Source organism: Falco rusticolus, chromosome 11 (genome assembly GCF_015220075.1).
Source record: "Falco rusticolus isolate bFalRus1 chromosome 11, bFalRus1.pri, whole genome shotgun sequence".
Taxonomy (NCBI): Eukaryota; Metazoa; Chordata; class Aves; order Falconiformes; family Falconidae; genus Falco; species Falco rusticolus.
Window position 1 is genome coordinate 27,999,071 of NC_051197.1, and position 15,276 is coordinate 28,014,346.

Genomic DNA, 15,276 nt, shown 5'->3' on the forward strand with positions numbered 1-15,276 from the left:
CGTCCATCCCCTTCCCTGGGAAGGACAGGGCCGGGAGCACGATGAGACAGACGGGGACTTGGGGGGGCCAAGAAGTGTCCTGCTGGACTTGGCTTCCTCCAGAAGAGCTCGCGCCTTGCCAGTCTGCTCTGGGCAGCACGCTGGGCTGAGGAAAGCTCTGGCAGGCCCTGTGTCATGCTGGGGGCTGGGGAGGGTTTCAGCCCTGCGGCCTGGTGTGTCCCTGGGGAAGAGGCAGAGGACCTGTCGGGGCCTTGCTGAGGCTTTCTTGCCCGTGCTGGGGTTTGTTTTCTCATTGCAAGCCTTCTGGGCCAAGGCTGTTGCGGTTCCCTGCTTCCCTGCTCCCCAAAACCCAATCCCTTCCTGCGCGACTGGTCTCGATCGCTCACCTGTTCCCGGCGTCTCCTGTTACTGGCGTCTGCTCCATTGTCTCCAGAGGTTAAGTTCAATCCAAGCCATGATGAGCGGCCACACGATTTGCCCGGACTTGCAAAGCAGCCAGGTCATGTCCACCTGGGCAAGGCAGTTCCAAAGCCAGACCAGAGTGTGGGGCAGGTCAGAGGCCGTGCTCTCTGCGCCGACGGGTGGTTGCTTCAGGCCCTCGGGATAGACACCCATCCTGACCCTCACCCTGCTGCGGGGGTTGCGAAGGCCAATGGTGCTCGTCCATTCGGCGGCCATGATCTCAGCAACAACGGGTTGTTCATTCAGGCCCTTGGGAAGGACGTTCATGTGCATTATGATCCAGTTGAGCTAGGCAAAAAGTCAAGGCCACCGAAAATCAGAACTGCCATGCAGAGAGCCGTGGTCAGGCAGAGAATTAGGCCGAGCCTCATCTCATCCCTACCATGGGAAAAAAACTGGACATGTCACCTTGCTTGGGCTGTCGCCCTGAGCAGACTTCAGAGACTGACCGCTAGGTCCAAGGGGCCACCCTGACTGTCTGCGCTTGCAAGGTTGCCAGTGAGACAAGCCATGGGCTGATGTCACACAAGGCCTGTCTACCACCTCTGCCTGAAAGAGCTCCGGCACCAGTACTACAAGAGGAAGGCACGAGAAGAGGACGAGACGAGGAGAGCATCTGGTAGCTCCCCGTGCAACGGCAGCTAGAGCGTGCGCCCGGTGGGTTGGCACTGTGAAAGGCAGCGGTGCAAGCGAGTGCTTGCTGTCCATGCGAGGTGGGATGTGGGGCGGGAGAGAACAGGCATCCACAACTGTGAGGTGCCGCATGGGTGCCTGCGTCCCAGGAGGAGGGCCCCGCATCCCGGCAGGGTGCCCGTGTCCCCGTGAGCTTCCCGGTGGGTGCGCGTGTCCCACTGAGGTGCCTGGTGCGTGCCCTTGTCTCAGTGAGGGGTGTGGGGGTTGCTCCCCACGTCCCAGAAAGGTGGCCATGGCCAGTGCCTCCCCGCGACCCACTGGGTTCCTTAGGACCTCCAAGGTTGGTGCAAGGGCAAGCATCCCACTAGGCAGAGGGTCAGGTGTTAGGGACCCGGTGGATAACAGTTCCGCCCGTGGCATTTTCACCCAGCTAACAGTGACTTCTCTTCAGGGTGACCGCCGGCTGCTGCCTCAGGCCATGCCTCAGCCCACCAAAGGCTCCTGGGATGAGGGCCCCTCCACAGACCTCAGCCTCCTCCGCTGGCTGGAGGCCATTACCTGGGCCCCGGTGACCATCTTCCCGCAAGGTGGCCATGGCCATGGCCCACGGGTGACCACGCCATCGGTGGGCCGCCTGTGCCTGCCCTGCACAACAGCCAACGGGCATTCGGCGAGGACCTCTGCGCAGGGCCCCTTCGACACCCTCCCCAAGGTGCTGCCAGGGCCCACCGGCATCCCAAAGGCCAGGGCTCATCTCCGTCTCCTCGAAGCGGACAGCCAGAGCATGCCTGTGCAGCAGACGCCCGGGAAACTCGGCTAAACTCCTGCCGGGAGCAGCCTGCTTTCTCAGTCTTCGAGCGCTGTTCAGATCTATAAAGTGTATTTCTCCTGGAGCACGTGTCGTTTGGGTACCGAGGGGCGCCGGGGAAGCGGGAAGAGGAAATGCAGTGGTGCGAGCCAGGCTGCTCTGTGAGGGCTTGCAGAGCGTGCGCTCCAGGAGAAGCGGGAGAGCTGGGCTGGGAGAGAACGGGCACCCATGGCTGTGAGGCGCCCCGCAGGCACCCGTGCTCCAGGAGGAGGGCCCCGCATCCCGGCAGGGTGCCCACCTCCCAGTGAGATGCCTGGTGGATGCCCATGTCCCAGCAAGGCGGCAGTGGCCGCTGCGCGCCCAGGGCCCCGCGGGCCACCTCCCTCCAGGAATGATTCTAGACTATTCGCACTCCTCATTCTCAAGGGGATACGAGCACCCGCATGCAGCAGTGCTGGCGGGCAAACGCAGCCAGCCTCCTGCCAGGAGCACCCTGCCACCTCCCTTCTCTCGCACGCTCCAGGTCAACAGAAGGCGTGCGTGGGTCGCACGAACAGCGAGGCATTTTCCTGTGGGCTCCTACACTGCCCACCTCTGGGTAAGGCAGGCGCTGGGCTGGCTTGTCAGGGTCTTGGCTGGTGTGGCACACGGCCATTTCTGCCTCGGCACCCAGCAGTTGTGCCAGGGAGAAAAGAGCAGGCCTCTGCGGGGTGAGAGCTGCGCTGGGTCAGTCCTGAAAGAGAAATAATGAACGGGCTGAACGGCGGAGCTCAGGGGGCTGTGACCAGCGGCGCAGAGCCTAGCTGGAGGCCTGCAGCCAGCGGTGTTCCCCAGGGTCAGCACTGGGTCCTGTCCCGTTGAACTTATCCGTCAACGCCCTGGGGGAAGGGGCAGAGGCACCTTTGCGGGCAGCTGTGCTGGAAGTCCCCATGAGGAGGGACAGGGACACATGTCATAGCCAAGCTCGGGGACGCAGGAGAAGGGATGAAGCTGGCACCAGCTCAGCTGCCAGCTGAACCTGGAGCACAGTGGCCCACCAGCACCAGAGACCAAGGCCTTCCAGGAGCCCCGTGTGGGCGTGCAAGTGTCACGCTTGTGGCTAAGGAGACGGACAGCAGGGAAGCCTTTGGCTTTCTCAGTGCTGAAAATACTTGAAAATTCACGGAACGGCGGAGGTTGGAAGGCACCTCTGGCAGTCAGTTTGTCCAGCCCCTTGCTCAGGTAGAGTTAAGATTTTTGTCAAAGCGTGTGACTTTTCGGCTCTCCTCCTAACGTGGGCTGCCACTTAGCCCCCAGCACGGTCCCCAAGAGGGTTTGGAGCAGAACCGCGTCACGCCTGCCCAGCTGCGGCACAGCGCTGAACGCAGCTTGGCTGGAGCTCTGGGCACAGCTCCTTCTCGCTGAGCAGTTCAGGGCACTGCCCAAATGCCCGGGGACACAGTCCCGCTCCCCTGCTGGGCTCAGCGGCTGCCGGCGGCGCAGCAAGTGCGAGCAGCACATTTCCAAACCCGCCTACACAGGTCCTGCCCAGCTCCGCCTCATCCTTCGTCACCTGCCGGGTGGGCAAGGAAGGGCGTTGTGACATCACAGAACCTGGCGTGACATCAGCCCATGGCTTGTCTCACCGGCAACCCTTGCAAGCGCAGACAGTCAGGGCAGCCCCTCGCACCTGGTGGTCAGTCCCTGAAGTCTGCTCAGGGCGACAGCCCAAGCCAGCTTGTGCATCCAGATTTTTTCTCTCAGGAGAGAAAATGAAGTGGCTCTGCCTCGTTGCCTCCCTGAGCATGGCTCTCTGTGTGGCAGTTCCAGCTATTGGTGGCCTTGACCTTTCTAGCTACTACAGCTGGATCACAAGCAAGATCAACATCCTTCATGATGTCCTGAAGGAAGTGCTGATTGTCGCAGAGAGCATGGCCGCCGAATGGATGAGCACCATTGGCCTTCGCATCCCCCGCAGCTGGGTCAGGTCCAGGCTGGGCATCTTTCCCAAGGGTCTGAAGCAAGCACCCTTCGACGCAGAGAGCATGGCCGCCGAATGGACGAGCACCATTGGCCTTCGCAACCCCCGCAGCAGGGTGAGGGTCAGGATGGGTGTCTATCCCGAGGGCCTGAAGCAACCACCCGTCGGCGCAGAGAGCACGGCCTCTGACCTGCCCCACACTCTGGTCTGGCTTTGGAACTGCCTTGCCCAGGTGGACATGACCTGGCTGCTTTGCAAATCCGGGCAAATCGTGTGGCCGCTCATCATGGCTTGGATTGAACTTAACCTCTGGAGACAATGGAGCAGACGCCAGTAACAGGAGACGCCGGGAACAGGTGAGCGATCGAGACCAGTCGCGCAGGAAGGGATTGGGTTTTGGGGAGCAGGGAACCGCAACAGCCTTGGCCCAGAAGGCTTGCAATGAGAAAACAAACCCCAGCACGGGCAAGAAAGCCTCAGCAAGGCCCCGACAGGTCCTCTGCCTCTTCCCCAGGGACACACCAGGCCGCAGGGCTGAAACCCTCCCCAGCCCCCAGCATGACACAGGGCCTGCCAGAGCTTTCCTCAGCCCAGCGTGCTGCCCAGAGCAGACTGGCAAGGCGCGAGCTCTTCTGGAGGAAGCCAAGTCCAGCAGGACACTTCTTGGCCCCCCAAGTCCCCGTCTGTCTCATCGTGCTCCCGGCCCTGTCCTTCCCAGGGAAGGGGATGGACGGCCTCATCTTCCGTGCGGACAGGCAGCCGGGAAAAGGGCACCTTCTCCAGACACAAACTGCTCTGCCGGCTGGACGCCCAAAACACCTGCCTGCTCAGGCTCCTGAGGACTGTTTACCGCCTCTGCCTGAAAGAGCTCCGGCACCAGTACTACAAGAGTGTACTGTGAGGTGCCGCATGGGTGCCTGCGTCCCAGGAGGAGGGCCCCGCATCCCGGCAGGGTGCCCGTGTCCCCGTGAGCTTCCCGGTGGGTGCGCGTGTCCCACTGAGGTGCCTGGTGCGTGCCCTTGTCTCAGTGAGGGGTGTGGGGGTTGCTCCCCACGTCCCAGAAAGGTGGCCATGGCCAGTGCCTCCCCGCGACCCACTGGGTTCCTTAGGACCTCCAAGGTTGGTGCAAGGGCAAGCATCCCACTAGGCAGAGGGTCAGGTGTTAGGGACCCGGTGGATAACAGTTCCGCCCGTGGCATTTTCACCCAGCTAACAGTGACTTCTCTTCAGGGTGACCGCCGGCTGCTGCCTCAGGCCATGCCTCAGCCCACCAAAGGCTCCTGGGATGAGGGCCCCTCCACAGACCTCAGCCTCCTCCGCTGGCTGGAGGCCATTACCTGGGCCCCGGTGACCATCTTCCCGCAAGGTGGCCATGGCCATGGCCCACGGGTGACCACGCCATCGGTGGGCCGCCTGTGCCTGCCCTGCACAACAGCCAACGGGCATTCGGCGAGGACCTCTGCGCAGGGCCCCTTCGACACCCTCCCCAAGGTGCTGCCAGGGCCCACCGGCATCCCAAAGGCCAGGGCTCATCTCCGTCTCCTCGAAGCGGACAGCCAGAGCATGCCTGTGCAGCAGACGCCCGGGAAACTCGGCTAAACTCCTGCCGGGAGCAGCCTGCTTTCTCAGTCTTCGGGCGCTGTTCAGATCTATAAAGTGTATTTCTCCTGGAGCACGTGTCGTTTGGGTACCGAGGGGCGCCGGGGAAGCGGGAAGAGGAAATGCAGTGGTGCGAGCCAGGCTGCTCTGTGAGGGCTTGCAGAGCGTGCGCTCCAGGAGAAGCGGGAGAGCTGGGCTGGGAGAGAACGGGCACCCATGGCTGTGAGGCGCCCCGCAGGCACCCGTGCTCCAGGAGGAGGGCCCCGCATCCCGGCAGGGTGCCCACCTCCCAGTGAGATGCCTGGTGGATGCCCATGTCCCAGCAAGGCGGCAGTGGCCGCTGCGCGCCCAGGGCCCCGCGGGCCACCTCCCTCCAGGAATGATTCTAGACTATTCGCACTCCTCATTCTCAAGGGGATACGAGCACCCGCATGCAGCAGTGCTGGCGGGCAAACGCAGCCAGCCTCCTGCCAGGAGCACCCTGCCACCTCCCTTCTCTCGCACGCTCCAGGTCAACAGAAGGCGTGCGTGGGTCGCACGAACAGCGAGGCATTTTCCTGTGGGCTCCTACACTGCCCACCTCTGGGTAAGGCAGGCGCTGGGCTGGCTTGTCAGGGTCTTGGCTGGTGTGGCACACGGCCATTTCTGCCTCGGCACCCAGCAGTTGTGCCAGGGAGAAAAGAGCAGGCCTCTGCGGGGTGAGAGCTGCGCTGGGTCAGTCCTGAAAGAGAAATAATGAACGGGCTGAACGGCGGAGCTCAGGGGGCTGTGACCAGCGGCGCAGAGCCTAGCTGGAGGCCTGCAGCCAGCGGTGTTCCCCAGGGTCAGCACTGGGTCCTGTCCTGTTGAACTTATCCGTCAACGCCCTGGGGGAAGGGGCAGAGGCACCTTTGCGGGCAGCTGTGCTGGAAGTCCCCATGAGGAGGGACAGGGACACATGTCATAGCCAAGCTCGGGGACGCAGGAGAAGGGATGAAGCTGGCACCAGCTCAGCTGCCAGCTGAACCTGGAGCACAGTGGCCCACCAGCACCAGAGACCAAGGCCTTCCAGGAGCCCCGTGTGGGCGTGCAAGTGTCACGCTTGTGGCTAAGGAGACGGACAGCAGGGAAGCCTTTGGCTTTCTCAGTGCTGAAAATACTTGAAAATTCACGGAACGGCGGAGGTTGGAAGGCACCTCTGGCAGTCAGTTTGTCCAGCCCCTTGCTCAGGTAGAGTTAAGATTTTTGTCAAAGCGTGTGACTTTTCGGCTCTCCTCCTAACGTGGGCTGCCACTTAGCCCCCAGCACGGTCCCCAAGAGGGTTTGGAGCAGAACCGCGTCACGCCTGCCCAGCTGCGGCACAGCGCTGAACGCAGCTTGGCTGGAGCTCTGGGCACAGCTCCTTCTCGCTGAGCAGTTCAGGGCACTGCCCAAATGCCCGGGGACACAGTCCCGCTCCCCTGCTGGGCTCAGCGGCTGCCGGCGGCGCAGCAAGTGCGAGCAGCACATTTCCAAACCCGCCTACACAGGTCCTGCCCAGCTCCGCCTCATCCTTCGTCACCTGCCGGGTGGGCAAGGAAGGGCGTTGTGACATCACAGAACCTGGCGTGACATCAGCCCATGGCTTGTCTCACCGGCAACCCTTGCAAGCGCAGACAGTCAGGGCAGCCCCTCGCACCTGGTGGTCAGTCCCTGAAGTCTGCTCAGGGCGACAGCCCAAGCCAGCTTGTGCATCCAGATTTTTTCTCTCAGGAGAGAAAATGAAGTGGCTCTGCCTCGTTGCCTCCCTGAGCATGGCTCTCTGTGTGGCAGTTCCAGCTATTGGTGGCCTTGACCTTTCTAGCTACTACAGCTGGATCACAAGCAAGATCAACATCCTTCATGATGTCCTGAAGGAAGTGCTGATTGTCGCAGAGAGCATGGCCGCCGAATGGATGAGCACCATTGGCCTTCGCATCCCCCGCAGCTGGGTCAGGTCCAGGCTGGGCATCTTTCCCAAGGGTCTGAAGCAAGCACCCTTCGACGCAGAGAGCATGGCCGCCGAATGGACGAGCACCATTGGCCTTCGCAACCCCCGCAGCAGGGTGAGGGTCAGGATGGGTGTCTATCCCGAGGGCCTGAAGCAACCACCCGTCGGCGCAGAGAGCACGGCCTCTGACCTGCCCCACACTCTGGTCTGGCTTTGGAACTGCCTTGCCCAGGTGGACATGACCTGGCTGCTTTGCAAATCCGGGCAAATCGTGTGGCCGCTCATCATGGCTTGGATTGAACTTAACCTCTGGAGACAATGGAGCAGACGCCAGTAACAGGAGACGCCGGGAACAGGTGAGCGATCGAGACCAGTCGCGCAGGAAGGGATTGGGTTTTGGGGAGCAGGGAACCGCAACAGCCTTGGCCCAGAAGGCTTGCAATGAGAAAACAAACCCCAGCACGGGCAAGAAAGCCTCAGCAAGGCCCCGACAGGTCCTCTGCCTCTTCCCCAGGGACACACCAGGCCGCAGGGCTGAAACCCTCCCCAGCCCCCAGCATGACACAGGGCCTGCCAGAGCTTTCCTCAGCCCAGCGTGCTGCCCAGAGCAGACTGGCAAGGCGCGAGCTCTTCTGGAGGAAGCCAAGTCCAGCAGGACACTTCTTGGCCCCCCAAGTCCCCGTCTGTCTCATCGTGCTCCCGGCCCTGTCCTTCCCAGGGAAGGGGATGGACGGCCTCATCTTCCGTGCGGACAGGCAGCCGGGAAAAGGGCACCTTCTCCAGACACAAACTGCTCTGCCGGCTGGACGCCCAAAACACCTGCCTGCTCAGGCTCCTGAGGACTGTTTACCGCCTCTGCCTGAAAGAGCTCCGGCACCAGTACTACAAGAGTGTACTGTGAGGTGCCGCATGGGTGCCTGCGTCCCAGGAGGAGGGCCCCGCATCCCGGCAGGGTGCCCGTGTCCCCGTGAGCTTCCCGGTGGGTGCGCGTGTCCCACTGAGGTGCCTGGTGCGTGCCCTTGTCTCAGTGAGGGGTGTGGGGGTTGCTCCCCACGTCCCAGAAAGGTGGCCATGGCCAGTGCCTCCCCGCGACCCACTGGGTTCCTTAGGACCTCCAAGGTTGGTGCAAGGGCAAGCATCCCACTAGGCAGAGGGTCAGGTGTTAGGGACCCGGTGGATAACAGTTCCGCCCGTGGCATTTTCACCCAGCTAACAGTGACTTCTCTTCAGGGTGACCGCCGGCTGCTGCCTCAGGCCATGCCTCAGCCCACCAAAGGCTCCTGGGATGAGGGCCCCTCCACAGACCTCAGCCTCCTCCGCTGGCTGGAGGCCATTACCTGGGCCCCGGTGACCATCTTCCCGCAAGGTGGCCATGGCCATGGCCCACGGGTGACCACGCCATCGGTGGGCCGCCTGTGCCTGCCCTGCACAACAGCCAACGGGCATTCGGCGAGGACCTCTGCGCAGGGCCCCTTCGACACCCTCCCCAAGGTGCTGCCAGGGCCCACCGGCATCCCAAAGGCCAGGGCTCATCTCCGTCTCCTCGAAGCGGACAGCCAGAGCATGCCTGTGCAGCAGACGCCCGGGAAACTCGGCTAAACTCCTGCCGGGAGCAGCCTGCTTTCTCAGTCTTCGAGCGCTGTTCAGATCTATAAAGTGTATTTCTCCTGGAGCACGTGTCGTTTGGGTACCGAGGGGCGCCGGGGAAGCGGGAAGAGGAAATGCAGTGGTGCGAGCCAGGCTGCTCTGTGAGGGCTTGCAGAGCGTGCGCTCCAGGAGAAGCGGGAGAGCTGGGCTGGGAGAGAACGGGCACCCATGGCTGTGAGGCGCCCCGCAGGCACCCGTGCTCCAGGAGGAGGGCCCCGCATCCCGGCAGGGTGCCCACCTCCCAGTGAGATGCCTGGTGGATGCCCATGTCCCAGCAAGGCGGCAGTGGCCGCTGCGCGCCCAGGGCCCCGCGGGCCACCTCCCTCCAGGAATGATTCTAGACTATTCGCACTCCTCATTCTCAAGGGGATACGAGCACCCGCATGCAGCAGTGCTGGCGGGCAAACGCAGCCAGCCTCCTGCCAGGAGCACCCTGCCACCTCCCTTCTCTCGCACGCTCCAGGTCAACAGAAGGCGTGCGTGGGTCGCACGAACAGCGAGGCATTTTCCTGTGGGCTCCTACACTGCCCACCTCTGGGTAAGGCAGGCGCTGGGCTGGCTTGTCAGGGTCTTGGCTGGTGTGGCACACGGCCATTTCTGCCTCGGCACCCAGCAGTTGTGCCAGGGAGAAAAGAGCAGGCCTCTGCGGGGTGAGAGCTGCGCTGGGTCAGTCCTGAAAGAGAAATAATGAACGGGCTGAACGGCGGAGCTCAGGGGGCTGTGACCAGCGGCGCAGAGCCTAGCTGGAGGCCTGCAGCCAGCGGTGTTCCCCAGGGTCAGCACTGGGTCCTGTCCCGTTGAACTTATCCGTCAACGCCCTGGGGGAAGGGGCAGAGGCACCTTTGCGGGCAGCTGTGCTGGAAGTCCCCATGAGGAGGGACAGGGACACATGTCATAGCCAAGCTCGGGGACGCAGGAGAAGGGATGAAGCTGGCACCAGCTCAGCTGCCAGCTGAACCTGGAGCACAGTGGCCCACCAGCACCAGAGACCAAGGCCTTCCAGGAGCCCCGTGTGGGCGTGCAAGTGTCACGCTTGTGGCTAAGGAGACGGACAGCAGGGAAGCCTTTGGCTTTCTCAGTGCTGAAAATACTTGAAAATTCACGGAACGGCGGAGGTTGGAAGGCACCTCTGGCAGTCAGTTTGTCCAGCCCCTTGCTCAGGTAGAGTTAAGATTTTTGTCAAAGCGTGTGACTTTTCGGCTCTCCTCCTAACGTGGGCTGCCACTTAGCCCCCAGCACGGTCCCCAAGAGGGTTTGGAGCAGAACCGCGTCACGCCTGCCCAGCTGCGGCACAGCGCTGAACGCAGCTTGGCTGGAGCTCTGGGCACAGCTCCTTCTCGCTGAGCAGTTCAGGGCACTGCCCAAATGCCCGGGGACACAGTCCCGCTCCCCTGCTGGGCTCAGCGGCTGCCGGCGGCGCAGCAAGTGCGAGCAGCACATTTCCAAACCCGCCTACACAGGTCCTGCCCAGCTCCGCCTCATCCTTCGTCACCTGCCGGGTGGGCAAGGAAGGGCGTAGTGACATCACAGAACCTGGCGTGACATCAGCCCATGGCTTGTCTCACCGGCAACCCTTGCAAGCGCAGACAGTCAGGGCAGCCCCTCGCACCTGGTGGTCAGTCCCTGAAGTCTGCTCAGGGCGACAGCCCAAGCCAGCTTGTGCATCCAGATTTTTTCTCTCAGGAGAGAAAATGAAGTGGCTCTGCCTCGTTGCCTCCCTGAGCATGGCTCTCTGTGTGGCAGTTCCAGCTATTGGTGGCCTTGACCTTTCTAGCTACTACAGCTGGATCACAAGCAAGATCAACATCCTTCATGATGTCCTGAAGGAAGTGCTGATTGTCGCAGAGAGCATGGCCGCCGAATGGATGAGCACCATTGGCCTTCGCATCCCCCGCAGCTGGGTCAGGTCCAGGCTGGGCATCTTTCCCAAGGGTCTGAAGCAAGCACCCTTCGACGCAGAGAGCATGGCCGCCGAATGGACGAGCACCATTGGCCTTCGCAACCCCCGCAGCAGGGTGAGGGTCAGGATGGGTGTCTATCCCGAGGGCCTGAAGCAACCACCCGTCGGCGCAGAGAGCACGGCCTCTGACCTGCCCCACACTCTGGTCTGGCTTTGGAACTGCCTTGCCCAGGTGGACATGACCTGGCTGCTTTGCAAATCCGGGCAAATCGTGTGGCCGCTCATCATGGCTTGGATTGAACTTAACCTCTGGAGACAATGGAGCAGACGCCAGTAACAGGAGACGCCGGGAACAGGTGAGCGATCGAGACCAGTCGCGCAGGAAGGGATTGGGTTTTGGGGAGCAGGGAACCGCAACAGCCTTGGCCCAGAAGGCTTGCAATGAGAAAACAAACCCCAGCACGGGCAAGAAAGCCTCAGCAAGGCCCCGACAGGTCCTCTGCCTCTTCCCCAGGGACACACCAGGCCGCAGGGCTGAAACCCTCCCCAGCCCCCAGCATGACACAGGGCCTGCCAGAGCTTTCCTCAGCCCAGCGTGCTGCCCAGAGCAGACTGGCAAGGCGCGAGCTCTTCTGGAGGAAGCCAAGTCCAGCAGGACACTTCTTGGCCCCCCAAGTCCCCGTCTGTCTCATCGTGCTCCCGGCCCTGTCCTTCCCAGGGAAGGGGATGGACGGCCTCATCTTCCGTGCGGACAGGCAGCCGGGAAAAGGGCACCTTCTCCAGACACAAACTGCTCTGCCGGCTGGACGCCCAAAACACCTGCCTGCTCAGGCTCCTGAGGACTGTTTACCGCCTCTGCCTGAAAGAGCTCCGGCACCAGTACTACAAGAGTGTACTGTGAGGTGCCGCATGGGTGCCTGCGTCCCAGGAGGAGGGCCCCGCATCCCGGCAGGGTGCCCGTGTCCCCGTGAGCTTCCCGGTGGGTGCGCGTGTCCCACTGAGGTGCCTGGTGCGTGCCCTTGTCTCAGTGAGGGGTGTGGGGGTTGCTCCCCACGTCCCAGAAAGGTGGCCATGGCCAGTGCCTCCCCGCGACCCACTGGGTTCCTTAGGACCTCCAAGGTTGGTGCAAGGGCAAGCATCCCACTAGGCAGAGGGTCAGGTGTTAGGGACCCGGTGGATAACAGTTCCGCCCGTGGCATTTTCACCCAGCTAACAGTGACTTCTCTTCAGGGTGACCGCCGGCTGCTGCCTCAGGCCATGCCTCAGCCCACCAAAGGCTCCTGGGATGAGGGCCCCTCCACAGACCTCAGCCTCCTCCGCTGGCTGGAGGCCATTACCTGGGCCCCGGTGACCATCTTCCCACAAGGTGGCCATGGCCATGGCCCACGGGTGACCACGCCATCGGTGGGCCGCCTGTGCCTGCCCTGCACAACAGCCAACGGGCATTCGGCGAGGACCTCTGCGCAGGGCCCCTTCGACACCCTCCCCAAGGTGCTGCCAGGGCCCACCGGCATCCCAAAGGCCAGGGCTCATCTCCGTCTCCTCGAAGCGGACAGCCAGAGCATGCCTGTGCAGCAGACGCCCGGGAAACTCGGCTAAACTCCTGCCGGGAGCAGCCTGCTTTCTCAGTCTTCGAGCGCTGTTCAGATCTATAAAGTGTATTTCTCCTGGAGCACGTGTCGTTTGGGTACCGAGGGGCGCCGGGGAAGCGGGAAGAGGAAATGCAGTGGTGCGAGCCAGGCTGCTCTGTGAGGGCTTGCAGAGCGTGCGCTCCAGGAGAAGCGGGAGAGCTGGGCTGGGAGAGAACGGGCACCCATGGCTGTGAGGCGCCCCGCAGGCACCCGTGCTCCAGGAGGAGGGCCCCGCATCCCGGCAGGGTGCCCACCTCCCAGTGAGATGCCTGGTGGATGCCCATGTCCCAGCAAGGCGGCAGTGGCCGCTGCGCGCCCAGGGCCCCGCGGGCCACCTCCCTCCAGGAATGATTCTAGACTATTCGCACTCCTCATTCTCAAGGGGATACGAGCACCCGCATGCAGCAGTGCTGGCGGGCAAACGCAGCCAGCCTCCTGCCAGGAGCACCCTGCCACCTCCCTTCTCTCGCACGCTCCAGGTCAACAGAAGGCGTGCGTGGGTCGCACGAACAGCGAGGCATTTTCCTGTGGGCTCCTACACTGCCCACCTCTGGGTAAGGCAGGCGCTGGGCTGGCTTGTCAGGGTCTTGGCTGGTGTGGCACACGGCCATTTCTGCCTCGGCACCCAGCAGTTGTGCCAGGGAGAAAAGAGCAGGCCTCTGCGGGGTGAGAGCTGCGCTGGGTCAGTCCTGAAAGAGAAATAATGAACGGGCTGAACGGCGGAGCTCAGGGGGCTGTGACCAGCGGCGCAGAGCCTAGCTGGAGGCCTGCAGCCAGCGGTGTTCCCCAGGGTCAGCACTGGGTCCTGTCCCGTTGAACTTATCCGTCAACGCCCTGGGGGAAGGGGCAGAGGCACCTTTGCGGGCAGCTGTGCTGGAAGTCCCCATGAGGAGGGACAGGGACACATGTCATAGCCAAGCTCGGGGACGCAGGAGAAGGGATGAAGCTGGCACCAGCTCAGCTGCCAGCTGAACCTGGAGCACAGTGGCCCACCAGCACCAGAGACCAAGGCCTTCCAGGAGCCCCGTGTGGGCGTGCAAGTGTCACGCTTGTGGCTAAGGAGACGGACAGCAGGGAAGCCTTTGGCTTTCTCAGTGCTGAAAATACTTGAAAATTCACGGAACGGCGGAGGTTGGAAGGCACCTCTGGCAGTCAGTTTGTCCAGCCCCTTGCTCAGGTAGAGTTAAGATTTTTGTCAAAGCGTGTGACTTTTCGGCTCTCCTCCTAACGTGGGCTGCCACTTAGCCCCCAGCACGGTCCCCAAGAGGGTTTGGAGCAGAACCGCGTCACGCCTGCCCAGCTGCGGCACAGCGCTGAACGCAGCTTGGCTGGAGCTCTGGGCACAGCTCCTTCTCGCTGAGCAGTTCAGGGCACTGCCCAAATGCCCGGGGACACAGTCCCGCTCCCCTGCTGGGCTCAGCGGCTGCCGGCGGCGCAGCAAGTGCGAGCAGCACATTTCCAAACCCGCCTACACAGGTCCTGCCCAGCTCCGCCTCATCCTTCGTCACCTGCCGGGTGGGCAAGGAAGGGCGTAGTGACATCACAGAACCTGGCGTGACATCAGCCCATGGCTTGTCTCACCGGCAACCCTTGCAAGCGCAGACAGTCAGGGCAGCCCCTCGCACCTGGTGGTCAGTCCCTGAAGTCTGCTCAGGGCGACAGCCCAAGCCAGCTTGTGCATCCAGATTTTTTCTCTCAGGAGAGAAAATGAAGTGGCTCTGCCTCGTTGCCTCCCTGAGCATGGCTCTCTGTGTGGCAGTTCCAGCTATTGGTGGCCTTGACCTTTCTAGCTACTACAGCTGGATCACAAGCAAGATCAACATCCTTCATGATGTCCTGAAGGAAGTGCTGATTGTCGCAGAGAGCATGGCCGCCGAATGGATGAGCACCATTGGCCTTCGCATCCCCCGCAGCTGGGTCAGGTCCAGGCTGGGCATCTTTCCCAAGGGTCTGAAGCAAGCACCCTTCGACGCAGAGAGCATGGCCGCCGAATGGACGAGCACCATTGGCCTTCGCAACCCCCGCAGCAGGGTGAGGGTCAGGATGGGTGTCTATCCCGAGGGCCTGAAGCAACCACCCGTCGGCGCAGAGAGCACGGCCTCTGACCTGCCCCACACTCTGGTCTGGCTTTGGAACTGCCTTGCCCAGGTGGACATGACCTGGCTGCTTTGCAAATCCGGGCAAATCGTGTGGCCGCTCATCATGGCTTGGATTGAACTTAACCTCTGGAGACAATGGAGCAGACGCCAGTAACAGGAGACGCCGGGAACAGGTGAGCGATCGAGACCAGTCGCGCAGGAAGGGATTGGGTTTTGGGGAGCAGGGAACCGCAACAGCCTTGGCCCAGAAGGCTTGCAATGAGAAAACAAACCCCAGCACGGGCAAGAAAGCCTCAGCAAGGCCCCGACAGGTCCTCTGCCTCTTCCCCAGGGACACACCAGGCCGCAGGGCTGAAACCCTCCCCAGCCCCCAGCATGACACAGGGCCTGCCAGAGCTTTCCTCAGCCCAGCGTGCTGCCCAGAGCAGACTGGCAAGGCGCGAGCTCTTCTGGAGGAAGCCAAGTCCAGCAGGACACTTCTTGGCCCCCCAAGTCCCCGTCTGTCTCATCGTGCTCCCGGCCCTGTCCTTCCCAGGGAAGGGGATGGACGGCCTCATCTTCCGTGCGGACAGGCAGCCGGGAAAAGGGC